The 23,798-nt window shown below is 42.7% G+C and overlaps 2 long non-coding RNA genes across 2 annotated transcripts in view; one reads left to right on the top strand and one right to left on the bottom strand.

Moving 5' to 3' along the window:
- Nucleotides 1–1,372: 1,372 nt before the first annotated feature.
- LOC122466486 lies at nucleotides 1,373–18,752 on the top strand. Its single transcript, XR_006292020.1, has 3 exons — nucleotides 1,373–4,324; nucleotides 15,484–15,653; nucleotides 18,333–18,752. It is a non-coding gene; the product is annotated as an uncharacterized LOC122466486 (long non-coding RNA).
- The window catches only part of LOC119566808, a 20,740-nt gene continuing 13,561 nt past the window's right edge, over nucleotides 16,620–23,798 (bottom strand). Inside the window, exon 2 of the long non-coding RNA XR_005226194.2 lies at nucleotides 16,620–16,838. This is a non-coding gene — a long non-coding RNA (uncharacterized LOC119566808). The remainder of the gene's footprint in view (nucleotides 16,839–23,798) is intronic.

Raw genomic sequence — 23,798 nt, 5'->3', positions numbered from 1 at the left:
AACAAAATCACAACCTGAGTTGGTTTGTGGTACACATCTCCACGCTAATGTATGTGGCATTCCGTGTTTGAAAGAGGCGCTTGCTTTGCTTTATTTACTTTGTCAGATGCTTTCCCTTGAAAACTCCTTCTGTTTTAGTCGCATTGTTGTTGCTTTGACGTCCTCAAAACATTCCATTGCAATCCTGCATCTCAATGTCAGACTGATGTATTGAGGCTTCCTAGTTTTGATGAACTATGAACTAGTCTTCTGCTTCAAGACTTTGAGGCTTTACATACTCTTTTTTTAAAGTCACAGTAGCCCACCCAAGTGCGGCCTCTACTATAATGATATTAACCTGTTTCATGGAATCTGATTAAAACTCAGTGCGGGTATAGTTAATGCAGGACCTATTGGATTTGTTAACCTTTTAACACATTCAGTGCTAGTGGTGTCAAAGCCTCAAGGAGTTTGGCTGATTTGAAATGTGAAGCAAGTGGGTGAAGGTAGATTAATCTTCATTGAGTCTGACACAATTTGTATGTGTCCTTTGGGCCTAGAACCATGTGCTGCTGATGCATCTTTTTCCTGCTGAAGCTTTTTGTGTGAAGGGTGACTACTTGGAACAGGAAAGCTGAAGTGCAATTCAGAAATCAAGTGAAGCATATGGTGGATTAGAACCTAAGCATCTGGGGAGTCTCAAAAGGAAGGAAACTGTGAAAAGCTGACTGTTACAAGTTTGGACAGATCCCTGGCCCTGCCTTCGGAGTCAGAGATCTGTAAGGTGCAGCTAACTGAAATCTTACAGCTTGCCATCTATCCAAGTGGCATGGCCCATTCCCACTGTCCTTGGCAGGATGGTTTTTGTGTTATGTGGCTGATGTGTTTTTTTAAACTGCGTTTCATGGAATTGTTGCTCATTATTTACAAAAAATGCTGCTGACTCTATAAAATTCAATATACTACTATAGAATAACAATTATGGCATTGGGTATTTTTAATGGCTCATAACCTTCATAACATGTGGTCTCATCTTGCTGCTTCTGCCTTTCTGCTCCATGGCATCATAATTAAATATGTTTTTTTTCCCCCTGATGTAATACACTTTCAAAGTGAAAAACATTAAAACTCCTGGAAACAACAAGATGTGGCCCCTACCAAAGTACTGTGTAACAGTGTGTCACGTTGTAGGACCCTGTAGAAAAATACAGAGCTAGTCTGCTGACTCACCCTGGTAGCCAGATGAGATGGATCTCATTACCATCAAACAGCTCTGAGCAATAGAAGAGCTAGAAGAAAGGGAAGAAGGTCCTTCAGAGTGCCCCAAATCAGCCCACTTTGGAGTTAAGGCTTATATTTGTAAGTACAATTCTGTCCTAGAAAATTTGTTACATTAATAATTAAAGGCAAACTCCAGGAATGTCTCTGGGGTGTGGGGAAGAGATGGAGTGTGTTTCAAGTGGGTGGGGATGCCAGCAGTCTACAGTATCTCAATCCCCAGTTCACCAGAATGAAACAGCACAAAATTCAGGTCTTCCTTATACATGGTAATTCATAAATGTCTATGCCAAAATAGAACAGGGCTGAGAAGAGCAATAAAAAACTGGAGGCTGGATTGATTGATTGGAGAGGATGCGTTAAATATATTTAGCCTGGCTAAATGATGACTACAGCACACAGTGCATATAAATCTTCAAATAGGTGAAGGGTTAAACACCAAGAATAGAATTGTCTAGCATAATTTAAAGGAGTTTAACGAGGAGTAACAGGATGACATTAATGAAAATTGAGACTCAATATCAGTTAAAACTTCCTGACAGTGAGATCTGTTAGCCTGTGGAACAGTCTTCCCAAGTAGAGTGGTAGAAATCCCATCACTTGACACATTTTAAAATCAGACTGGACAAAGTGCTATTAAATGTACAACAGAAATCCAGCCTGCATTGGCAGGGAAATGAACTAAACCAGTCTTACATCTCAAGATTCCAAGCTAATTATGGGTTCCCGAATAACTTAAATTGGTTCTGCCAGAGTGCAGGGGCTGGATTCTTCTGCTTGAAAAATCTCTTGTAAACCAAACAGTTCTCTGTAATCTGAGTAAAGTAAATTCTAGTCCCATAGATGAGAGCCATGTGAGTAATAACCTCATTCCAAAAGTTGCACCCTCCACAGATAGCGGGGTGGGTTATTGCCTGATTAGCCTTGCCAAGGAGTCCTTCATGCTGCAATGCATTACAGGAGAGAAACAAATAACCCAACTCCTGAAACTTCATTATCCTTTTCTTGAGAAAACCCATTGCTACATCCCTGTATCCACAGGAAGCCCCTGTCACGTTTGTATTTCTTAATTTGAGTTTATTTTCTAGGTCATGAATTTTTACTTCCTGGGGTTTTCAAAGACTGCCATTTTCACTGTTAGCAGAATGTCCATCAATACGGTCCATAGCTTCAGTTTTCCTCTAACCTTCCTGTAAAAGTATGAGAAACTTTTCTAACTTTCATCTTCCTGTCTTCTGAGACACCCTTCCTGTTCCCTTGCCTTTTTAATAGGGTTGGCACCTCCAAGACTCAGGAGGGGATCCCTTGAGGGCTGAGGTAAGGGTTTTTTTCTATTGCCCCCTCCCTTCTGATGAGCCTTAGGTCTGTCCTGCTACCCAGTGCTGGCAGGAGCCACGCAGTAATTACAAGATCACTGTGTGGCTGCGTGTGCACGCAGTTTATGAGGAATGTTGGTCCGAAGTGAAAAAAAACCCAGCATATTAAATCTTTTCACTGGCAACACAGTACAAAATCCAGCCAGGCCTGGTAAAAATCAGCCAGGTGACAACCCTGCTTATTAAATCCATCTCTTCAAATTTCTCAGAACATCTTTTCTCCTTTTCGACTATCACAATCAGCTGTGAGTTCAACTTAGTAAAGCAGTGAGCTGATGGACAGTATATACCAAAAAAGGGCCTGATGCTGTAATCTGATCCATGCCTGTGGACCTTGGGGCCTGCATACAGAGTCCTAGGCTCTGCCCACAGAGATCCAATTGCAGGCCTAAAGTCCTATCCACAGAAGTGAAGCTGGCTTGGATTCTGGGGTGAAATCCTGGCTATAATGAAGTCAATGGGCGTTTCCAACTCATTTCTTAGCTTTAGGTAGCGTTTCAACTTTCTGACAAGGAACAACTGCAGAAATGATGTAGGAGGAAATAAATGAGGTGGCAGAAAAGCACCACCCATGACCTTAAAACAATCTGTGAACAGAAAATTGGCCTGGGAGGCTTTAATCTTTTTTTTTTTTTTATAATTCTTTATGATGGCGGGGAAAAGGTTGATATTGTCTAGGTTTGGGGTTTGGTTTTGTTTTTCATGGAAGTTTTTTAGTCTGCTTATTTTACACTTGGAATAGAGGTCTTGTTTTTCCTGGAACACAGTGCGACAGGCTGACTGAACTAGTAGCATTATGACATCACAGCGGGCACAGAAGTGAAATCTGAATAACTGAGAAGAGAGAGGATTTTTAGTCAGACTGTTCAAAACTTTATGGGTTTGGTGGGTTTTTTGGTAGGTTTGCTTTGTTTTTGTTTTTTAAGTAACACCTATTTAACTCAAACACCGGACGAACATTGTTAAAGATTCAGTCACCTGCACCCCTTTTAGGTCTTGTCCACGTAGCGACATTTTTTCAATATAAACTAAGTTGTGAAGTTAAACTGATAGTAATACAGGTTGTGATGGGGGGTGCTCCCCACACTGGCCCTGCAAGAGCTGAATTGGGCCAGGTGGGCCCAATCAGCTAATTAGACTGCAAACAAGGGAGCCTTAGGAGGCAGCTAATTAGAGGGAAGCTCACCTCTGCAGGAACAGAGGGGGCCTATATAAACCAGGACGTTTACAATAGAAGAGGCTGCTAGGAAAGGTTGCAGCCCCTCTCTGGGAAGAGGGAGTTCTCTGGTATACCCAGAGAAAGGGGAGGAACCAGACGAGTAGGAAGCAGTCCAGGGAAGGAGCAGTGAGGACCAGTACTGCTGGGTTGAGGGTCCCTGGATTGGAACCTGGAGTAGAAGGCGGGCCCAGATTCCCTTACCAGCATGAGGGCATGGCATAAACAGGTGAAGCAGTGAACAGGAAGACCTCCTGGGTTACTAAGGGAGTCAGAGAATTGAAGGACTGAACCCCAGAAGGGAGGAAACGCTAAACAGCATAGAGAGAAGGCTGTGTGTGAAGAGGACAGCTGCAGCTCCTGAGAGTGAGAGCGGGGCTGCAGAGGAGAAACTGTTGGGATATAACTGCCGCAAGAGGCGTAGGCCTGACCCAACTAATCCCCAGAACCGTCAGGAGGCGACACTGTCCCAGTGGTGAGTAAAGCGACCTGTGACACAGGTATAACCCCCCTCTGGACACTCATATACTGAAATAACCATGTCTGCATATGTGATTATACCTGTATAGCTGGTAAAACTGTCTTGGGTAGACAAGGCCTTACAACAAGGACAGAGAGAGCTCCCATTTCATTGCTGTGGCCCTCAATCAAAATCAGGAAAAATAATAATAGTGATACTCTGTAATTATCTGTTTAAATCTTTAGCCCTTTGGGGTAAGGACTGTCTCTCACTGTGTATGTACAGTGCTGATTGCAGGGGGGTCCTGATCTCAGTTGGGGTTACTTTAATAACAAAAAATAAATCATAATAAGACTTGGTATTTCTAAGGTAATAAACATAGTACAACAAAATGTTCCAGACCTTATTTTTACATCCTAACAAATTAAAAAGGGGCACAAACCGAATGTTCTTTTCCTTTTGCAGTTCATTTTTTAACTCATGATACCAATTTGGTCTGCTCACCCTCTTATTATGAAACTTCTAAAAGAGGCTGTGTTCTTGTTTTTTTAATGCATCAACCAACTCAAATAATATATTTTAAGTATTCCTTTAATAAAAACAATACAAACCCTTACAAGATTAAATGTGATCTGGTCACCTCGTCAGAAAGTACCTTAGTTTCAAAACCACTTGCTGAAAATTATTAAATTCCTGAAGTGAAGTTTGACAAGCAGAATTCTGGCTGGTTCTTTAAGAAGGATAAGCTGTAACATCAGTATTTATATAATGCATTTCTGTGCTGGTGGAGACAGAAAGCAAAAATTGATCATCAGAGGTCGCTTTAGACTACAGTATAATTGACATTGATTCACTGAGATCTGAACAGCTATAACATAAATCTGATATTTATCCAGTAAATCACTATTTGTTTATCTTAATTTCATTTCAGGGGAAGCAAAGAATGTGGGAACTGTAACTAATATGATACTAATTCTAGTCAGAGTCCTTAGTAATTGACACCATTAAAACCTTTCATAAGTTTACTCAGTGCCCATATGCCTTTCCATTATTAGATTCTTGCTGATTGGTCACTGTGTCTTGTTCTGTTCTCCATTTAACTCCTTTTTAATCACCTTTATTATTGTCCTTGCATGACAGTGATATAATATGCCTGGGTCCCAACAGAGCCCTTCTGTTTTGTGTCAAGAATGCTGACTTCTTGGGTTTGTGTTCTTGAGTAACTTAAGCGTTTAACTCTTGGTTTTAGGGCTGGACAACTTCGACAATTTATACCATCTGTAGCAAGTGATGTAGCAACATCTAGTGATCAGCTCTCATACGTCAGGGTGTGAGATGATGGGGGTTCAGAAAGGAATTATTTACCATTAGGTATGTGCATTATGGATTTTTCACCTTCCTTGGGTACCTGCAGCATCCAGTGCTGCCTGCTGCCACATATGACAGCAGACCAATGGTTTTATAAGGATTTATTTGTGTTATGAACCTAGGGCTAGCAGCTGCTGATGTGCTAGTAATGGTCAGATGCCGTACAGAAGATCCTATAATTAGTTTCCAGTGACAAAGTAGCAACAACCCTACTCTTAAAGGAATCTCTACAGTCAGATGATGGTGATGTCCTGGTCTCTAACATGTTACCTAAATGAGTACCGCCCTTTGTCAATGTGAACCATGGGAAAAGCAATAGATGACTTTTTAATCTGTCCACTTAACTTTTCATACACCTGCCTATATCTGATTGCTTCAGAGGCATCTTGACTTCCAGCTCATGACTGTTTTCTACAGAAGCTTTTCATACTGATGAACTGAACATCTGTGTTCATGGGACATTATCAGGGACTTCACAGAGCTCTCATTAGGCTCCATGGCAGGACTGAATGGTCTTGGACAGTAAACTACCCTCAGATCCCTAGATATGCTCTATCTAAGAATGGCCATAATGGGTTAGATCAATGGTTCATCTAGCCCCGTGTCCTGTCTTCTGACAGTGGCCACTGCTAGAGGCTTCAGAGGGAATGAACAGGGCAGTTTATTGAATGATCCATCCCCTCTTATCCACTACCAGCTTCTGGCAGTCAGAGGTTTAGGAAAACCCAGAGCATGGGGTTGTGTTCATGGCCATCTTGGCTAATAGCCTTTGATGGACCTGTCCTTGGCATGGGGCTAGAAGATGCCCCTTAAGCTATTCCTGTGCAAGGACTGCAGGATCTGGTCCAAAAGCAAACACCACTGGAACCAGGCACGGGGATGTGTAGGGGGAAGGTAGGGACTATCATTCTTTAACACTTACATTGCAGCACCCTCTAAAGGCTTTGACCAGATTGGGCCCCATTGTGCTGGGTAGTGTACAAACCTTGAAAGTGACCATCCCTGCTCCAAAGAGCTTACGACCTACAAAAATAGCACAGGGTCGTATCCTGCGGTCCTTACTCAAGCAGCCTCCCTTGCCTTGATGTGACTTCAGCTCAGTAAGGACCTTAGGGTGTGACCCCCACGTGACTAGATTCCAAACATTTTAAACACACATTTCACTCAGATCCTCACCATTACATGCTCCACTCGCCACCCAATAGCTGTTAACTTCCCCTATAAGTTTTGATTTTACCAGACTATCCTCTTCTTTGTTTTGGGATCCCTCCACCAAGCTACAAGGGGTCACTGTTCCGGTGACCAACATGCCAAGAACAATAGTCATTCCTAAGGACCTAGCGAGAAGTGGGAAACAAAGAGCCTGTTCGTGGGAAGCTGAAGAAGAGCTCAAAGGCTTGTCCCTTCCACCAACAGAAGTTGGTCCAATAAAAGATATTCCCTCACCTTCCTTGTCTCTCTACTGGTAACCAGGATTAGTAGGGCCCAACCAAATTCACAGCCATGAGACACACGTCACAGACCATGAAATCTAGTCTCTGCCTGTGAAATCTGATCTTTTGTGTGCATTTACCCTATACTATACAGCTGAGACCAGCATTTCTCAAATTGGGGGCCATGACCCAAAAGGGAGTTGGGGCGGGGGGAGGGAGTTGGGGCGGGGGGGGGGGGGGGGGCTGGGGTTAACAGTATTGCCACCCTTACTTCTGCACTGCTGCCTTCAGAGCTGGGCAGCCAGAGAGCGGCAGCTGTGGGCTGGGCCCAGCTCCGCAGGCAGCAGTAAGGATGGCAACACCGTACCCTGCCCTCCTTACTTCTGTGCTGCTGCTGGCGACAGCTCTGCCTTCAGAGCTGGTCCCCCAGCCAGCAGCCACCATGCTCCAGCTGTCTAGCTCCGAAGGCAGCACCGCCGCCTGCAATAGCGCAGAAGTACAGGTAGCAGTACCACATCCCCCCTAAAATAACCTTGTGACCCCCCCCAACTCCTTTTTGGGTCAGGACCCCTGCAATTACAACACCGTGACATTTCAGATACAAATGTCATGATTTGAGCTATTTAAGATTTTTAAAATCCTATGACCATGAAATGGACCATGAATTTGACGGGACTCTAGTTATAAGTTACCCACACAGCACTTCCCATGCAAGCTTTTACCTTTATTCTTAAATTAAAAAGCATTACAGAGAAAACATGAAAAACAATAAAAGAAGCTACATTCATGCAATGAGTTTACCAGAGTTCACCCCAACCCTAACAGATTCTGTCAGGAGCAGTCCCTCAAACCCCCATTGAAGGGGGATTCCTTATGGTTACAAGTCGATCACACATTCAGCTCAGAACAAGCACGCTCGTAACATAACTCATGAAGTCTGCTCTTTATACGGTTCAGGGGTCTTTGCTCTGGAGTTTCCAGAAGCAGGTAATTGGTAGACAATGGTTTGTACTCTCAGGGGGTAGCTTGAAAAATGAGGATTTCAAGTGGGTCATTTGTATTTCTCAGGCACTTACTAGGAAATCCACTTCACAGTTATTGTTCCAAAAAGTCCTTTGAAGTTCCTAATACCTTCCAGGTATTGCATTGGTCTCTCAGAGAAGGTACATAAAGTACATACAATTCCACAACAAGACATACACAACTGCATTTTTAATACAGTGGCCACCAAAAATGTTAAACTTAATTCAATAGTGTTCATTCAGGATATTGCAGGATCCCGTCAGTCTGTCATAGCGGGGTATAAGTGCTAATGTGCCATTTACTGTTGTAAAACACCTTGTCAGCTAACTTCCACATATCCATGCATAATACTGCTTGCTGAAAACAGTTTATTTGTAATGAAACAACAAGGTGCACACTGGGCCTAATTTTATAGCTGAAAACCAGTTTGGTGATAGAGAGGTTTTGCAGCCCTTGACTGACAACTAGCGGCATTTGCTTTTATTAGGATGTGACATGGCAGAATTACAAGCAGGGCTTTGCTAGTGCAATGTAAATACTTGCTTTCCCCGCTGAAATGTATTACTCACTCTGATCTGTCCATGCCTGATGGCCAGGGAGGCAGGCACTGTGGCAGTCAATAAGAGGCTCTTGCAATCTGACCTCCAAGGATAAATAACAGCGGCTCAGCCTTTTGCACTGACACATTACTCTAAAATATTTATGCCTGAGCATTCAGAATCACTTAGCCCTGTGGTCTACCTTCTTGGTCCCTGCCAGGCAATGTCCATAATTCAATGGCACAAAACAAAGTAAAAAGGCTACATTAGGGGACAGTATTTTTACTGCCCCCTGAGCAATCTTAAGTGGGAGGGGGAAAGAGCGTAATTGTACAGCCAGCCAGCTAGGAGACCCAGAGACTTGCAGCTGCACCCCATTGTTCTGGGCAATAGAACAAGCATGGTGTTGGGTTCCACTGTAACTGCAGCAGGCTTTAGCCCTGTTTATTTTTAGATAGGAGACTTTAAAAAAAAAAAAAAAAAAAAAGCAGTCCCTGATGTCAAGTTCTCTGGTTGGTCATTTTCACAAAAGCTACATGAGATTCTCTCTCCTCTTGGCTGCTTTCAATGAGGACAGCAGGCAGTCGCTCTGTTGGCAACCGCAGCAGAATCAAATCGTACTGCAGCAACAGAACAAAAGCGCAGGACTCAGTGCAAGAAGCAGAAAGTAGGTTAACAATGAAAGGTATGAAGGGGAGCAATTATTTCTTCCCATCATGGAAATGGGGTGTTATAGCATCTTTCTTTGGGAACATGTACATTCACTTCTTTTTTCTCTTAATATATCATAGAACACAATGCTCCTTTGCCTCATTTTACTGAATACTTTGACTTTTTCAAACACTTCCCTTTGGTGGCTCAGTTGGTAGCATACTAAGATTTCCAAAGTCACCAGAATTCAGAACTGACCTTGGGATTTGTCCCCTCGCACTCTGGCAGAGGCTAAGGACACAGGCAGGTGTTTGCAGCTGCTGGGTAGTGAGGGAGAAGATGAGATTTCAAAGAAAGTGGATATTTTCAGTGAAGTAAGATGGGGTTTGGAGGCTAAAATGAGCCCTCCCTTGCTTAAAATAAGGTAGGACAAAAGACCATCAAAGTTAGGCATGGAAAATGCCAGTGAAGATCATAAGATCCATGTACCTACCAGTCAGTGCTGGAGGTCTGAGTCCCTCAGTAGTTGAACTGATAATACAGGAAACAAGACCATAAACAAAATTTCCAAGAAAAGGGGTGGGGGTTTTTTTTGGTTATTTTATTTAACTAGGCCCAAAACCTGACTGTGCCGAAGACAGAGCTTTGCCATTGACTTTAGTGCTACCAGGACTTGAGCTTTAAATACTTTTAATTCAAAACCAAAATAAAAATAAAAACACAATACCTTGCACTATGTTGACTCTAAATTTGGGCTCTGGCAGGTTGCGGGTATTTTTCCTTTTGGAATCTATCCTAACAGCTGGATAGCTCCTCTTCTTGAGTGAAAGGAGAATCTCAGTACCAGTATTCTATTCCAGGCCCCCCGCTCCTACAAGGTCTGTGTATTGCAGATATACACATGCACACAAGGCTCATTTTGGTTAGCACTGGTTTTCTTCATTCTTTGTATGCACTGACTTCAGGACAAATTGTCATCAGACACCTCAGGTGCATCTCTTGTTGCCTCATTAAAATAAGCTACCATACTGAACCTATGGAAGCATGCATAAAAGCCAGTGGTACTCGGTAAGAAAGCAACATCAAAACTGTCAACCATGAATCATCAATCTGTAGCCTTTAATAAAAAAAAAAAAAAAAGGCTTTTCCTATTTCTTACTTTCCTTCCACTATAATTTTCAGCTGTAGCAATATCCATTAATAGCAGTTACATTGTTACACAGTTGTGACATTTCAGCAGCGCCCTCATCCATTTCCGTCATTGATCCACATGGAGGGGGGGAAAAAAAAAAGGGAAAGGTCGAGCTCATTCTTTTTCTCTGCCCCCACTTCTTGCCAGATGGCAGCTGCTCACTCCAAGCTGTAAATCCCTATCAGGTTTCAGAAGCTTGGTGTTAATTGCCATGGTACAAAATTTGACCCTGGAGAGCAAAACTCAAATTAAAGCGGCGGGACCACAAAGTGGGTGAAACAGTAGAGATGGTAATGGAGCTGGAGCTGCTTACCTCAGCAATGATTCTGCCCCACAGCCTTCAGACAACAGTGGGAACTATAAATTAGCACCTGACCTCTAAAATACATGCCACTTCTGACCCCGCTGGAATTCTTATTGGAACATAAGACTGGGGAAGAGGGAGAATCTAAAGCAATGTACAGAATATGGATCAGAAAGAGACCAACACACAAGCCAGACACCATAGGGATAGGTTCTTAAATAATAAATGCAGATTTGAACATGGTGAAAAAAACTGGCCTTATTTTGGACACTGGCAGTTAATCCATATTGGAATCTTGTGCTTAAGTAATTTGCTGAGTTACAGAATTGTTGAACTAAAAGAAACATGTCTATAACTTGATTTTTTTTTTTAATCTATCCAAGTAACTTGTGGACACGTGCTCTCTCTCTCTCTCCTTTTGTTCTGTTCTTCCTGATCTCTACCTTCATTTTGGAGCAGAAAAAAATAATCAAAGGATAAAATAAAAATCCTGTTTGTTTTCAAAGGTCCACACAGCAGTAGCTAATTGGTTTCCAGTCAACTCTAGATTGCCTTTGATCTCTGAAGCTCTTGCAAAGGAGTACTTTGCTAAATCTCATGCATATGCATGCCATTGGACTTACAGGAGACGTCATTTGGAAAGTCTGTAATTACCTGTGCAGTGGCACTTATAACGAGAGACTGATAACACTGTGTTTGTACCCCCTCTTCTATCTGAGGAAATGCAAAGCATTCTACAAACATTAATACATTAAGACTAAAACTACACCCCTGTGAAGTAGATGAAGTAAATCATATTACCCCTATTTTACAGATGGGGAAATAGAGGTAAGGGTCACACAGCAAGTGTGAACCCAGATTCTTTTGATTTCAAGACAACTCTGATTTAACCACAATCATTCTTCCTATCGGTCCACCTTTGCAAGCAGATCATCCACTCAGATTCTTCTTTCATTCCTTAATGCCCCTTTTCCCCCTCTTAAAGAAACTTTTTAAATGATTTTAAACAAAGTGCAGTATGCATTCCAGGAAAACAAGTATCTGAGATAACTAAGGTGCAATAAATATTCTCAGTTTTGTAGGAAACTCACTTACTTTCTGCAATAAAGCCAATAGTTTGGTCACAAGATACAATTTTGTTTTTTCTTTCCTAAGGCACAGCGACTTGGGATTATCTATATATACACATTCAGAGTCTGTATCTGAAACAGTTTCTTTAAATAAATTGTATACTGTACACTCATTTTGCTTAAAATTGGACTCCTGTCAAGCTTGTACCCTAGGGGAACCACCAGCTTCACTGTCAGAATCACTTTCTGTGGCTCTGAACAGGTTCATTAATGAAAGAGCAGCATCAGCTGTGTGGAACATTTTGTCCCTGAAGGAAATGGTGCCAGAAGCAGCCCTAATACGATTTCTGGCTCGGTCATGTTTTTCAGGGTAGCAAAGATAAAGGTATTAAACATGGCTTTCAGGTCTCCTACACAACACTTGAGAATTCTGATTAGTGATCCAAGAAACAGAAAAATGCCAGGCTAATAATTAGAGCCCTATCAAATTCACGGTCCCTTTTGGTTAATTTCACAGTCATAGGATTTAAAAAATCATAAATTTCATGATTTCAGCTATTTAAATCTGAAATTTCTCAGTGTTGTAATTGAGGGTCCTGACCCAAAAAGGAGGTGGGGGGGGTCACAAGGTTATTGTAGCGGGGGGTTGTGGCACTGCTACCCTTACTTCTGTGCTGCTGGCAGGGAGCTGCTTTCAGAGCTGGGTGGCCGCAGAGCGGTGGCCGTTGGCCAGGCACCCAGCTCTGAAGGCAGCCCCCTGCCAGCAGCAGTGGAGAAGTAAGGGTGGCAATACCATACCATGCCAGCCTTACTTCTGCACTGCCTTCAGAGCTGGGTGGATGGAGAGCAGCGGCTGCTGACACACGACCCAGCTCTCCAGGCACATGCACAGAAGTAAGGGTGGCAATATCATAACCCCCCTCCTTAAAATAACCCTGTGACCCCCTGCAACTCCCTTTTGCAACTCAGGGTCCCCAATTCGAGACATGCTGGTCTCCCCCGTGAAATCTGTATAGTAGAGGGTAAAATCACACAAAAGATCAGATTTCATGGTCTCTGACATGTTTTTCATGGCTGTGAATTTGGTAGGGAACCTACTTATAACTGTAGCAATTACTCCTGTTAATCATCTCTGAAGAGAAATGAAGTAAGTTCTGTTTGGGCAGCCCATCTGTGCTGAGGATAACAGTGTAGTTAGGGACCTGTGCAGCCTGGAGATACCCCTGTCAGAAGGGGAAAGAATGTGGGTCTCCACCCAAAAAGGCAAATTTGGGAAGCCTGGAAGTGAGTGCCCTTGCTGGACCACTGAGAGGAAATACATGTGCAGTTGCCCCAGGCTGTGATACAGTTTTCTAACCAACTACCTCATTTAAAAAGTTTCACAGCAACTATCATTTATAGAGCCAGAAATACCCATAAAAATGGACTACAGCATTCTCCGCTAACAATCCGAAGAGCACGACTTACTCCAGGATAGCAAACCAGTCTGAGATTTTTCAAAGCTGCCGAGGAGACTTGCATAACTAAATTCCCATTAATTTAAAAGGAAACGGGTGTCTAAGTCCATTAGGTAGGCTTGTAAAGCTCAGTTATGTGGTGGTAATATTGTAGAATATTATATTTTACAAAGGTTGGTGTACTATTACAATCTGTATAATCCATGCTCGTTGCTTGAAAAGCAGACCATTAATCTGTATGGAACTACGGGCATGCCGGCCCGGCAATAAAGCACTTGTGGCTAGCCTGTGTCAGGCTCATGGGGCTGCAAAATTGCAGTATAGCCATTCAGGCTGGGTCCTGGAGTCTAGGCTCCCACCCGAGCCTGAACATCTACACTGTGATATTGTAGCTCGGCAGCCCAAGCCCCCAAGTCAGCGGACACAAGCCAGCTGCAGTTGTTTTATTCCACTGTCCACGTTCCCAGGGCCAGCTCGAGGCACCAGCAAAACAAGCAGGTGCTTGGTGCGGCATTCCGGCGCCGGCCACGCTGCCCCTAGAAATGTGCCCCCGCCGCCCCAGCTCGCCTCCGCCTGCTCCCCTGAGCGCGCACCACCGCCGCTTCCCCCGCCTCCCTCCCTCCCTCGCCGCGCACCAAACAGCCGCTTGGCAGGGCCAGCCTGGGAGGGAGGGAGGAGAAGCCGAGTGGCAGCACGCTCAGGGGAGGCAGGGGTTGTGGGCGGGGGGAGCCACAGGAAGCAATGGCGGGGGGATGCAGCACGCCCGGGGAGGAGGTGGGGCCGGGGATTTGGGGAAGGGTTTGGGTAGGGGCGGAGTTGGGGCAGAGTTGGCTACGGAGGGCACGAAAAAAAAGCGAGGGCGGCCAAAATTTTTTTGCCAAAAGTGAGGTGGCAAAAATCCCAGAGCCGGCCCTCGACGTACCCCATATATTCTGTTAAAGATATAGTAGGCCAGATTCTCATTTACACAAAGAGTTCTTTATATCACTCTAATAGTGTAAAAGGGCCATACAGCGAGTGAACATTGCATTTACACTTACTTCAAGACCTCGTTGTGCTGCCAGAGAAGTGTAAAGGGACCATCACATATATGAGAATCTGGCTCATTGTCTAGACATTTAAAATTGAGTTGCCCAAGAAACAAGTCGGAGGATGGCCTTGTGGTAAAGGAACTGGACTGGGATCTAGGAGATCTGGTTTCAATTGTTGGCTTTGCGACAGGCTTCCCGTGTGGCCTCGATCAAGTCAGTTAATCTCTCTGTGCCTCAGTCCATCCATTAAATGAGGACACCAGAGCGGGGGGCCTTGTGGTGATAAATTCAGCAAGGATAGTGAGATTCTGAGAGGTTACTGATGAAAGGCCTATTAATAAATATATTGTCCATCATACCAGGACAGCAAAATTCCCAGTCCACACTCTCTGACCCAAGCAAGTTGCTACCCTTCACCAAAAGATCTTGGTGCCATTAGTTGACCGGTGTCTCCAAACTGAGACTGATATTGAGTGTCCTGCCTGAGCAACCTTATATAACCACTGAGTACCAGAGAAAGATCATTAGCCTGTGTTGCCCCTTGCTAAATTCTTCCTCTGATTATAGAGAATAATGTCTCTAAAGAGGACATTACAAAGTCAACCAAGCAGTGTGTAATAGAAGATACCATAAAGGGCTGTTAGAGGAATTCCTCTTTCTTCCTTTCTGGGGCAGTCCACCTGTGTACATACATATTCAAGATTTATAATCAAGCATAGCTCTAAACTCCTTTGTGAGTGTTAGATTCTGTATTGGTGTGTCTGGGGAGAAGATAGCAAAAATTGTTTGTTTGGGGGGTTTTTTTGTCAGAGTCTATTATTGCAGGTATTCATCTGTTTTATATATATTTCATTAAATGCAATTAGATTGACTGGAATATTTAATTAAAACTGCAATAAAGCTGAAGCGCCACATACGATAGCAGAACACAAAAAACTTGGGGAAGGCCTGAACTTGGAGGAAGTTTATATCCTGGACTTTATGGCCTAGGCCCATGTTTAGGACAAATATTTCTACTCTTTTAGGTGGCCAAAGAACGTCAGTTTCTCTGCATTCTTACAGTCTTAAAACACCCTATCTTCTTGACTCATGGTCTGAACTCCTAGCTTCATGGAAGGCCTGCATGAAGCCCACCAGCTAAGATACAGACCTGTTGGCTGGATGGGCCAAGAAGAGGGTGACAGAAACAGAAACCCAGAGTTCAAATATGGTCAAACTTCAGCTGTCTGGAGAAATCTGGTGCTCAAGTTGAATGGACTTTTATCTATCTTTGGAGGTAAGCAATATTTCAGTGGGTGGTGAAAAATTAATACACATATCGACTGTAGTAAATGAAGGCTTGTCTGTTAGATGGCTGAATGTCAGACTCTGATGTAGGGAATTGATTTGTTTATCGCTTTACTTATAAAATCCCACAATGATAAGATATTTGTGGTAAACGCCCTATCCTGTCCCAGGAACTATACTGCAGAAATCAAGCAATTTATTTGAAGGGAAAAACCTCTCTCTCTCTCTCTCTCTCTTTACCTACCCAATCCTGCAGAGTTTACTGAAGAAAATTTCTTATTGACGTCAATGTAGATACTTCCCAAACTATTGCATCTCCAGTATATTTTCTTCTAAACTGTTGAATTTTTTTAAAAAAAATACCCTTTTTTCTCTTGTGCTGCAACGTATAAGACAGACTTGCACTGAACAAGTGTGAATTCCTTTGTATTTTATATAGGGATGATTTTTTTTCAAAGGGAAAAAATCTCACTTTGGGTCTACATAAGTGGAAATACAGATGAAGAGCGGTGCTTACACCAAGAAAATTCCCACTGACTTCATTGCTGGGGAGTCAATCTGGTTTGATCACATTTATCGCTGGTGTGACTCCACTGACTTCAATCCTGACTTCATTGCCAATGGAGGAAGAGCATGGCCCATCTTGTTTTTGTTATAACGGTGAAATTTGCCCCTGTTCAGAAAACCAGCTCAATGTCTGTGTAGTATTTGGTGGACGTAAGTAGGTCTTACGTGCTGCATAGCCATTATGCTGGCCCTGAGAACATGTTGTTTCTCCTCTCCCCTCCCCTCCAAAAAACTTCCAGACTAGCAGGAGTTGCAGAATTAGAATCACACAGGCTTTGGAAAACTGATGAATAATGATCTGTCTTACAAAAATTCTCCTTTAAATCAGACCTGTGTAAGACTAGATGTGCCCAGATTAAAGGATAAGTCTAAATTGGCAGGCCCCTGGTCAGGGAATGGTATATATTTTATCTGATCTGCAACTAGGTAGCTCCAAGGAGTCCTTTAAAGAGAGAGAGCATAAATCCCAGCAATCAGTTCAGAGCAGCTAGAAAAGAAGATAAAGTTCCTGTGTCTTTGTGCTGTATATACCTCCAGGCATCTTCCACCTGATGTTCTCTGCAGGCGGATTTCAGCTCTGCTTCAGAGATATTGAGGGAAGCTGTATCTGAAAGCAGAAAAATAGAGGAGATCTCCCATAAGATTTAATTTTAAAAGGACAGAGTGGGGGTGGGGTGGGAACAAAGGTTATTATTCAGCATTATGGCATAATTTTTTCGGCCATCCATTAAGAACACACATAATACTTGGCTGATTTAACTGCTGACTATTATTTACTGTATGTGCTTGCTCCCAAGAGTCAACATCCGAATTAGTGTCTTTCATTTACCACTCAATGCACTTCTGGGCAGGGTAAAGAGTACAGGGTGAGGCTCAGATCCTCAGCTGAGGAGCACACAGCACAACTCTGGGAAGGTGGCTTTATGTCTCCTCTCTCCACCCCGAGCCTGGACAAACTATGCAATAGGCCAGTCCCCAGCATCCATTAAAAAAGTCTGGGATAGAGGCTTCCCTCTCTGGGATTTTGTTCCAAACTCCCACTCCTTGCTTTGTGGCCTTGGGGGAGGTAGGAATTAATCTAGAAATCACTCCAACACACAGCTCTATCCCAACACCTTTATCCACAGAATCACTGTGTCGATGCAAGGAATAGTTAATGCCACTATAAAAAACTCAGTGTCTCACAACAGGACTCCTACCCCACCAGCAAACAAACAGTTCCAACTGCCCATCCAGCCTCAGTGTCATGGATCAGGGCACTTCCTTCACTTTGCGGTGCAAGTTGCTAATGGCCATTTATCCAGGCTAGTCCGTGGGCCTGCCTCCCAGCGCTGACTGCACGCGCAGTCTCTTCTCAAATGCCATCTTCATGCTTCAGTGGGAAAAGAGCTGGCAGCAGGAAGCTGAGATGGGATTTCCTGCCAGCTCTTCATCCCGTCAGGGCTTTGAGGGGATGGAGAGGCCAACTCCTCTCTGCCCATCCCTTAAACAGCAAGAGTTCTGGGGACAGGGCCAACCTTAGAGGATTGCTGCTAACGTGTGACGTGCGGGCTCCAAATGCCTGAACACTGCTTTAAATTACACTGTCCGCCAACTGTCCAAAAGGGCCCGGGCCTTGGCAACCCAGCCATATCCTCTATTCCAGCCACAAAGAGCCGATGGCCCAGGAGCCATTACTTTGGTTCTAAGATACTCAAGCAGCCTCAGGCAGCAGAGTGATTCTTTCTTTGTGCTGGCTGCATGGTGCAAAAGTTAATAGGGGAAAATGCTTGGTATTATACTTTGTCATATAGTTTTCAGTGAGGAATCAACCAGGAATCTTTTAAACTTCATTCAAAAGCAAAGTTCTTCAGTACAAAAAATTAAATTTTTAATTTGACCCTGAATTAACTAAATGCACCCAATACTTCTGAAAAATAAAGACACAGTTGTCTGAGCTGTTAAACTGTATGAAAACAAATGGAGGGGGGAGGCTTAAATTACTTGTTTAAGTGGCAAATATAGCCTTTAAAAAATCATGGGACACCTAAGGCACCATTTTATGGACTGTCTCAGACAGAAATTTTTAAAATTATATTAATACATATTTGTATTACAATAGTGCCAAGAGGCTCCAGCTGAAATGGAGACATTGTCCTAGGCACTGAACAAACACATAGTAAGATGACATCATTACCTTCAAAGAGCTTACGCTATAAATAGACAAGACAGACAAAGGGTAGGAGAAGAGAAGTATTCACAGGTGGTGTACTGGGGCAGAGAGAGAGAGAGAGGAAATGACTTGTCTGAGGGAGGTCAGGTCGGAAATTTGTAACAGAGTCAAGAAGTGTGCCCCAGTTCTCCTGGGTCCTAATCCCAAACCTTAAGCACAAGATCTTTCCTCCCTCTGATAACACTTACAGCATGCAAGTTTAATGTGTGAACAACAGCAAAAACTTGACATAGAAGCTAAATCACAGTAAGTGTCTGTATCGTATTAGTAGTCACAGTGGATGAAATTCACCCCAAAGCAGAGGGATGAAATAACCAATCAAATTTTACGATCAAATCATTGATTTCCCTCCCCCCCACCACCACCCCAATCCCTTGTTACTGTTGTGTGTGGTGTGCAGGCAACTTGGGGTTCCCACTTTAGTTGTCAGAGTCATTGTCATTTGCAGTAATATGAATTATCCCCATTTTTTTTTCCCGATCCCATGAACCAGAATGACTATAAGCTTTTTGTAACTCATTCATCTGGACTCTAAGTTTGGCAGGGTGTCAGACTGATGCCATGGCAGCCATATCCATGATGGATTTTTTTTCCCAGGACATTTAGTTCCTGCCATCTGCTAGTTGGCTCAAGTCTAGAAAATTCAGATTTTGTTGCCCTCCCAAAGTGTTTCATTATCTAGGTTGTTTTCAGAGTATCCAGGTTGTCTTTGTGAGGGTTCCAGTGATGGAGCACTTGAGAAATGATAAAATGCTTCAGACTTTTTCAAACACTGCTTTGTTTATTAATAAACAATCATTGTAATAATTAATCCCTGTGCAAAACACCTGGGAGCCAACGATCACAAAATGTTTCCAAATATTTAATGAAGATTCTTGGGACATCTTCCAAACATTTTATCATTTTCTCCATTTGGCCCGTTACACCAGCCTGGATTGTTTGGTCAAGCCTTTCTCTTTTGCTGTTCAAGGAGGCAAGTATAGCTTGTGTTTTGTCACTTTTTCTGGGTCAAGAAATCTCATTTCAGGGTAAGAAACCTGGCCATTCCACCACCGAGTGCCTGTGGTGGAAGTAAAGCATAGGTGGATGCCTTCCTGTTGGTAATGTGCAGTTAACACAATCTACTTTATCTTTCATGTTTCTTTTCCCTTTGAAAGGAGGTAACATTTTATTCAAGGTTACATAGCACTTCTCATTAAGTTTTCTCGTTTATCTGTCAGACTTCAAATCAATCTAGCATAACATTTAGATTAGAAATGGACCTCAGAGTGAGTGTTTGATAATAGAGTGAATTAGATTTAAAGTAGGGTTTAGTTATGAGATGCAGCTAAGGTTTGAGCTCATCAGCATCAAAATCTCACCATCTGTTTTTATGAGACTTCTGCCTCTAAAGATGGAAATCTCAATAAGATACAGCTGATGGAACTCTGATTTAAATCGGCTGTTCTCATGAGATTTCTGCCTTCTTGGTAAAATCTCACCTGGATCCTGAAAAAAGGTCCCTCTTTGGGTTTAGATATGCAGATTTGATAGGCCTCTTCCGGTCGTGGATCTGAAGATATGGCAGGCTCCTTCTGGTTTTGATGAGATTGGATTTGGAAATTTAAGATATGGGATTTTGGATTCTGCTTCAGGCCTCTATCTACTTTAAGCATGTTCAAAAATGTTACATGAATGGAGTTTCTGGATGAAACCCATACAAAAAGGGACATTCAAAGTACAGTAGGAAAACAAAGATCTAGGCATATGAGGGCACACCTGCTTAATGTTATCCATTATTCTTGTTTAACTGATAGCTATAAGAAGTGGACCCTTAACCAGAAAACACAATGATTATTTTCTGCAAAGAAGTTCTGCTGGGATGTTGGGCTCAAATTTTGTATGTCTCTGAAGTTCAGTTAAGTTACATTTTATTTTTGTTTGTTTCTGCAATAGATTAAAGCTGGAAGTTTTCAGCCTCAACTGAAAATGAGTGTTTTTGTTTTTGAAATAGGGTGGGGAATAGCAACAACTGGGCACCAATTATACAGTATAAGATTTAGATAAATTTAGGGCTAAGACAGCTCTCTTGCCTCCAGCCATTGTAGTTAATAATTTAGAGCTGAATTTAGGGGCACTCCAGCAGCAAAGTGTAGCATTATCCAATTTCTGTTGTTGCTCAGAAATGTAGCAAGCTTATTAAAAATGAATGGGGTAATCAGACAAATTCTATGGCTCTGCATGAGTGTCTCATTAATGTTTCACTAAGGAGCATCAAGACTAAATAGACTGCACTAGATTTAGCAGTAATAAATGTACTTCAAAAGCAGTGGAACTTAATGACCTTCCTCTGAACACAAGGATTAGAAGCAGAAGGGTATCAGCAAAGCCATCGGCCGTACTCGGTAACACATGCAGATCTCCTTTTGCACATCTCTAGTCACCTTATGTAGTTTCTCATTCACCAAAATATCAGTTTCCCAGTATGTTCCATTCAATGCCTTAGAGTAAATTTTGACACTGTTATTCAGTAGCTGTCATAACCATACAGCTAAGGGTAGTCTAGAATTCCTCCTTATCTGTAAGGGATTAAGAAGCTCAAATAACCTAGTTGGCACCTGACCAAAAGGACCAGTGGGGAAAGAAGATACTTTCAAATCTGGGGGGAGGCGGGCTTTGTGCTCTTTGTTTTGTGTGTTCTCTGGGGAAGCAGAGAAGCATCAGGTCAGAAAACTCCTCCTAAAATGAATCTCAATATTGCAAAAAGAGTAAGTAAATAAGGCAAGGTGCGTTAGATTATCTTTTGTTTTTAGCTTGTGAATTTTCCCTGTGCTAAGAGGGAGGTTTATCCCTGTTTTTTGTAACTTTAAAGTTTTGCCTAGAGGGGAATCCTCTGTGTTTTGAATCTGACTACCCTGTAGTTACCTTCCATCCTGATTTTACAGAGGTGCTTCTTATACTTTTTTTTCTCTATAATAAAGTTCTGTTTAGAGAATCTGGTTTACCTATTTGGTTGGTATATTATTCTCAAGCCTCCCCAGGAAAAGGGGTGAAGGGGTTTGGGGGGATATTTTAGAGAACAGGAACTCCAAGTGGTCCTTTTCTTGAATCTTTGTCTAATTCACTTGGTGGTGGCAGCAGTACCCATCCAAAGACAAGGAAGGATTTGGGCCTAGGGGAAGTTTTTAACCTAAGATGGCAGAAATAAGCTTAGGGGGTCTTTCATGCGGGTCCCCACATCTGTACCCTAGAGTTCAGAGTGGGGAGGGAACCCTGACAGTAGCAGTCCAAAGCATTGCAGCTTATCATGATATTACTACAGTATTTGGGACGACTGCTGTAGAATATTATAGTTCTATTCTTTTTTAGTAGGCTACAAAATGCATCTTTAATCATTGTCAGCAATTAGGTCCCGATATTGCCAACTAATGAGCACCCTCTATCCCCCATTGACTTCAGCACACAGTACTTGACGGGATCAAGCCCTGAAGTTGCATAATATGCAGTTCACCTTGAAGTAGGATTCAGAGATTTAAAAAAAAGCTTTTGCCTTTTGTGAGTCAGGGAGCCCCACAACACCATACTGTAATTCATAGTCAGACCTGATACACTCATTACCCCCAACATGCACTGTTGTCATATGTATTTAAAAGGTGTCGTGAAAGGTATCATATGTAAAGTGGTGACATGCTGGTCCTGAAAATCATTGCATGATTTATGTCTGGGTTGTGTATAAAGAGAGATGTATGTGTCCTGGAAATACCGTCTTAAAATCTGTTTGGAAGGCAGTGCCTACACCCAGCCTGCCCCAGGCAAAGGAATGTGTATTTACCTGTCTGGACAGCTTGATTACTGGCAGAAGAGAGTGAAAGTACATTTACATATATGGTAAACAAAACTATCAAGGTGCCAAGAAGCAGCTTAGTGAGCCCACCGTAAGACAGAGTCTGCACCCCAGGAATCTTTCCTGGCTCCTGAGGCAGAGACAATGGACTTTGGGTACTGTAAGGGGAGCAAAAAGGCATTTTAGTTATCCATCACACAGGGAACAAAGGGGATAGCGTCCTCTGATTCTGTGAACCTTGAGTCCCCCAGCCTGGAGATGCTGGTAACTCGATGTGAGTAAGAAAACTATTTAGACAAAGATTGTAACTTGCTAAAATTAGGTTTGTCACTAGAAAGCATGTGGTGTTTGTTTCTAACTATATCTGCCTCTTTTCTTTTCTCATCCTTCGCATCACTGAAATTTGTTCTTTGTGAATAAACTTATTCTTGTTCTATTACAAAACTATCCCAGGGCTGTGTATTAAGGCAAGATATGAGTCTTCAGCTAATCTAACAGCCTGGTGTATGCTCTGTTTCTGTGGAGACAACAAACCTAATACTTTCTGTGAGTATCCAGCGAGAGGGACTGGACACGGCAAGGAGACATCTCTGGGGAATTTGAGAATGGGAGCTCACTGATTGTTTCCTGCATGGCAAGGTTTAGACTGGCAGAGTCTTGAAGAGTTTGCTGGCAAGACAGACAGGCTGGTGTGTCAGGGAGCTGAGCGAAAGCTTACCAGCAGCAAAGCTCTCCCTTGCTGAGGGACGGGGGTAACACAGTGGCTCACAGTTCTGGGTGCCTTGAGCAAGGCATCAGAACTTTGCTGCTGCTTTATGGTAAGCCCCGTATCAACATTTTATTTTAAAAATGAACTTTTTTTTTTATATTGAAAATAGCAGGTTGTCATGCCCCTTTCTTTGATGGATCACATGAATCATGATGTCACTGAAAGTAGCTCTTTGTCCCCTAACAGAGGCAAATGTGGTCTTAAAACTGAAATGAATCAGTTTTAAGAAAGGAAGAACTCAGACTGGCTTTCAGATTCCAGTTGGATATCATAGTGCTGTCAGTCGGAAAAAATGTTTTTTGAACAAACTTATTTTTGTATTATCTTTTCCCCATACAAAGCATCTAAAATTCTGACAGGAGAAAAGTAAAAAAAACATTGTATCTTACAGCTGTGTATCTTTTTTTCAGTTGTATTACTCAGAAATATATAAGAATCTGGAAGGAAAGGTTAATCAGAATATAACGGCCATACTGGGTCAGACCAAAGGTCCATCTAGCCCAGTATCCTGTCTTCTGACAGTGGCCAATGCCAAGTGACCCAGAGGGAATGAACAGAACAGGTAATCATCAAGTGATCCATCCCATCGCCCATTCCCAGCTTCTGGCAAACAGAGGCTAGGGACACCATCCTTGCCCACCCTGGCTAATAGCTATTGATGGACCTATCCTCCATGAATTTATCTGCTTGTAGCCAAGAAACAGTAGAACTGATCAACAGTAGGTTCATATTTGGGTCACATCATGTGGAAGGAGAAGGTCTT

This window comes from Chelonia mydas, chromosome 7, assembly GCF_015237465.2.
Source record: "Chelonia mydas isolate rCheMyd1 chromosome 7, rCheMyd1.pri.v2, whole genome shotgun sequence".
In the NCBI taxonomy this organism is placed as follows: Eukaryota; Metazoa; Chordata; order Testudines; family Cheloniidae; genus Chelonia; species Chelonia mydas.
Note: the sequence above shows the minus strand (reverse complement) of the source record. Positions and strands in the feature narration are given on the sequence as shown.